This window comes from Littorina saxatilis, linkage group LG8 (assembly GCF_037325665.1).
Source record: "Littorina saxatilis isolate snail1 linkage group LG8, US_GU_Lsax_2.0, whole genome shotgun sequence".
Lineage (NCBI taxonomy): Eukaryota > Metazoa > Mollusca > Gastropoda > Littorinimorpha > Littorinidae > Littorina > Littorina saxatilis.
Genome location: NC_090252.1, coordinates 46,725,636 through 46,730,635, shown reverse-complemented (window position 1 = coordinate 46,730,635; position 5,000 = coordinate 46,725,636). Strand labels below are relative to the sequence as shown.

Sequence of the window (5,000 nt, the reverse complement as noted above, 5' to 3'; positions counted from 1 at the left end):
AATGCAATACATAAATTGCACTGGAAACAAAAACAAAATGCACATACGTAGATAACTACAGCTTAATTAATGCACACGGAGACAAATGCGAAACATAAGTGGGGTTGCAGACACGATTTCTGCAACCCTAAATATAGTGAACAAGGCACTGTGTGTGTACGTGTGTGTGTGTGTGTGTGTGTGTGTGCGTGTGTGTGTGTGTGTGTGTGTGTGTGTGTGTGTGTGTGTGTGTGTGTGTGTGTGTGTGTGTGTGTTAGTGTGTGTGTGTGTGTGTGTGTGTGTGTGTGTGTGTGTGTGTGTGTGTCTGTGTGCGCATGTGGTGATCCTGTTCAGACAAGTCTGAATTTGACCTGGCACGTTATTGCTTTCATTCTAGCCTGCTTGTTCAAGATGACGACAAGAACCGACCCTCGGATTTGCTTCCTGTTTAAACCTTGAGTTTGTAGTATACAATTATTCAGGCTTACCAAGAGTGATGTTCCAGAGACAAGTAGACACAGATAGTTTGTAATCGTCTTGCACTTGCCCGATATAGTCAAGCAGGTGATGCTGTAGTATAGACCATAACAAATGCAACAGCAGTTTTAGAGCAAGGACAGACGTTCCCGATTCATTTGATCACTCTGATTTCGACTTCATTACACAAAGCCAGACGAGTGGATGCAGCGATGAAAAACCTGTCTTAAATTGATTTTCTATCTTGGGGATAATGACGATGAACTGTAATTAACGGTCCTCTAAACCCAATGCCCAGTGTCATTTTGCCCACAGGACAATATCATTATGTTTCAGCCTTCACCAGTCGTCAGACTGCCAGTTAGCTGTCTCTTTAAGTATGCTCATAATTTTAAACAAACATGCTTGCGGTTCGCTTAGAACAAGGGCTAGTCAGTCTCAATTGTAAAAGGTCTGTATCCAGTGTTCCAGGATGAATATTGTAGAGATGTTAGCTATACACGTAATGACTAACATTTTCAGTCATTATATGTTTAATGACTAATTTCACTTATTGACTGTAACATATATGTGAATGCTAGTGTAAGATGCTCTATTTCACAACGTATTGTTGTTGTTGCAAACATCCTGATGATAAGGTGTTCTTAAAATTAGTTAAAGTGTTTGTGCCAAGCCGGCCGATATCTCAGTCTTTAGTCGCGCTGATATCAGGCGTGAATTTGACCCCCACGTTCGGCATGGGATCATTGCCCCGAGTCAATTGTGTACAGACACTCCTCGGTGTTCGAACACCCCTGTAAGCATGCAGATCTTAAGAACTACTCAAGAACATTGTTGAGGTCAAATACTAGTGCTATTTTTCTTCATTTTCTGATAGCACTATTTGATAAAATCATAGTTGCGTTCCAAAAAATGTTGAAGTGGCATAATGGTGGCCCCATTTTGGAACCTATTTTGTCAAGCTATTTAACAAGTTATTTTATTTGTACAGAACAAGATATGCTATCTATATATATATATACGACTTGTGTCTGTCCGTCTGTCTGTCTGTCTGTCTGTCTGTCTGTGAGTTCGCGATGCACGGCCAAAGTTCTCGATGGATCTGCTTCAAATTTGGTGGGCTTATTCAGAGAGACCCCGGACACAACCTCATCGATGAGATATTTCAACACGTGCTCTCAGCGCGCAGCGCTGAACCGATTTTGGTTCCACCTCAGCTATTTTGGTTCCACCTCAGCTACCCGGGCCCCCATACCGACACACCAAAGCCAAAGTTCTCGGTGGATCTTTTTCAAATTTGGACACCGTATTCAGCTACACCCCGGACACAATATCATCGATGAGATATTTCAACACGTGCTCTCAGCGCGCAGCGCTGAAATGATTTTGGTTTTTGTGTTCATTTCACCATTATAAGTAACTCTTCCTTATCTTCTCATCTTCTCCAGGTTTTCAGCGTTTACCTCCCTTCCTTCGTATGGTGCACTATATGAGTGGGGCGTCTTCGGATATTCCCGGCGTTCTGTTACTATTTTTAGAAGGTCACCGCAATGTCCAGAACGTAAATTGGACCCGTAAAGTATCCTCACTGTAAAAGTGCAAAGGTCGAATCAATTTATAGCCACGCGAAAAATACACTGTCATCTATCTCTCTATAGATACGGCTTCTCTGTGTTTGTGTGTGTGTGTGTGTGTGTGTGTGTGTGTGTGTGTGTGTGTGTGTGTGTGTGTCTGTGTGTCTCTATGTGAGCTACACCTGTGCATTGTTCAGTTCTGTTTGTGATGTGGTCTGGCGGCTTTTGTGTAATTTTATGTACTGGCCTTCCTTTGAGAAGCCATAACAGTTCAAAAGGGCTTAGAGATAAGCTCTAACTTGCTCAGTCCTGTTTGAGTGGAGTTCGCCTCCAAAGGTGATTAACACGGTTACATTCGTCGACAAGGATGGGACTCGATATGGTCAGGAATGGCATTATGGCCACTGAATCATTTTCGTGCTGTTCCCATTCCACGAATCTGGGAGGGACCTAAGCTTGGCGGGTCCATTGTTCGGACCCGGCGAAGCCGGCGTACGGCTCTAAGTACTTCTTCCCGGCGAAGCCGGCTACCCGGCGAAGCGGGTATTCATTCTAGTATATATATATATATATATATATATATATCCGACTTGTGTCTGTCTGTCTGTCTGTCTGTCTGTCTGTCTGTCTGTCTGTCTGTCTGTTCGCGATGCGCGGCCAAGGTTCTCGATGGATCTGTTTCAAATTTGGTGGCCATATTCAGGTACACCCCGGACACAACCTGGTCGATGAGATATTTCAACACGTGCTCTCAGCGCGCAGCGCTGAACCGATTTTGGTTTTTATCTGGATCCATTCCCAGTAACTCTTCCTTATCTTTTCCAGTGTTTTCAGCGTTTATCTCCCTTCCTTCGTGTGGCGCGCGGATATTACCGTTCCGTTACTATTTTTAGGTCACTGCACTGTCCAGAACGCTTTCCTTGCACCCCAAAGTTGTCCTCACTGTAAAAGTGAAAAGGTCGAATCAATTTATAGCCACGCGAAAAATACACTGTCATCTATCTCTATATATTTATAGATATAGATATAGATATATATCCCATGACCTCCCTTCTTTGTCTCTGTTACTTCAGTATGGGTATATATGTTGTATTTTTATAGCTCAATAAATACATCATGGACTCCAAAAAATATATGATAGTGCAGATTCCGATTTGGGCAAAGGACTACTTTCCTCCCGACCTTTGACCTCGCGCCGAACAATGTGACACATTTGTATGAAGTTCTAAAATCGTATTGCACGGCTCAGAAAACCATATCAGTTGCACGCAAAAATGAATCTCAGAACTGATCTGATGTATGAGATGCAATAAGCAAAAGTCTCTTTCATTATGAAAGCAATGTAGGTCGAAAAAAACGAACATTCAACTTACAAGATAACCAGATGCTAGCGAACCAAAACAAAAACACGAGTACCCTCCCCTTGCATCGTTAGCAGACGACTTTTGAGAATCTGTCGGTAGTGTGTTTTGGTGTGCGCCTTCAGCTATCAAACATCGGCTGTTTCACGTGTTTTGCGAGCAAGTCTACTCTTTTGCCTGGCTCTGCAGTAAGTCCACATATTTTTCCGTAATCCAGTCATATTCCTTCAAAATGCAATCAATCGGCGGTGACAGACGTGTCGGTCGCGTTTTCCTCACACCCATACCAGTTTAAGTTCATCCATGCAAACACACTCGCAAAACAGTTTATCACGTAGATACATTTCAAATAGGGAGCAAATGGTTAAATCTAAACCTACATATTTGTTCCCTAAAATTTACTTCTCTATCAATAAGCCTAATTACACACGTTCGAGAAAAACAACGTGGAATCGATTCTGAATCGAGTAAGCCAAATGGGTCCCAAACCCGTTTCGCCCGTTCTGCCGACCTGAAACGCAAAACAAAAGAATTGTGCGCTTCAACTAAATTAATTTCTATTCGACTTCATTACTTTCTTGCAACTTATGAACCTTTACTTAAAGCTTTTAAATGGTCTGAACGTAGTGTTACCGCGTACTTATCGATGCACTCATTCGTTTTATTTTTTCAGCGACGGTCACTTAGTTTAAGGTTGCAAAAGGGCTAAGTCTCGCTGGCAACAGTTTTACCCTGCACAGATCGCAACAGTGCCGCTAGTAGTCTACACTTTGTGTTTGATGGTAGAATGGGATATACAGATTACAACACTCGTGGTTTTTTATATGGCTTGTATTTCAGTCAAGACCCAGCGGGAATATCATCGGGATTCACTCGTCAGAGGCTCGTGCCTCCCGATGATATTCATCCGCTGGGTCTTGACTGAAATACAAGCCATATAAAAAACCACTCGTGTTGTAACCTATACATATATATACGGCTTCTGTGTGTGTGTGTGTGTGTGTGTGTGTGTGTGTGTGTGTGTGTGTGTGTGTGTGTGTGTGTGTGTGTGTGTGTGTGTCTGTGTGTCTGTGTGTGTGTGTCTGTGTCTGTGTCGGTGTGTCCGTGTTTTGAATAGTGAACCTAACTGATTTATTTCTAAATATTTGTATCTATTTACAACCTGAATTTGATTTTTTTCGAAAGCGTTTCTACATTGTATAAAACAAATCCAATCCAATACTCGCTCTGCCATCAGCTTCAGCAAAGCACAAACGTAAGCAATTGGCTTTCTGAGTAGTAATAAATACAATAATGATATATCTTTGACACTTGCAATGTTTTGTTGTAAAGACATTATTCACCTTGACGATATGATCATTATTACACCCCCGGTATAGGGGTGTGTATAGGTTTCGGTCGATGTGTTTGTTTGTTTGTTTGTGTGTGTGTTTGTTTGTATGTTTGTGTGTTTGTTTGTGTTCGCAAGTAGATCTCAAGAATGAACGGACCGATCGTCACCAAACTTGGTGAACAGGTTCGATACATTCCTGAGACGGTCCTTACAAAAATTGGGACCAGTCAAACACACGGTTAGGGAGTTATTGGTGGATTTTGGTTTTTTGGGGGG

The 5,000-nt window shown here is 42.2% G+C and overlaps 1 long non-coding RNA gene across 1 annotated transcript in view; it reads right to left on the bottom strand.

Annotated features, from left to right (window-relative positions):
* LOC138973697 (uncharacterized) overlaps positions 1-5,000 on the bottom strand; it is a 6,757-nt gene that overhangs the window by 235 nt on the left and 1,522 nt on the right. Inside the window, exon 2 of the long non-coding RNA XR_011458105.1 lies at positions 1-5,000. This exon is cut by the window's left edge and continues 235 nt beyond it; it is cut by the window's right edge and continues 1,032 nt beyond it. This is a non-coding gene — a long non-coding RNA (uncharacterized lncRNA).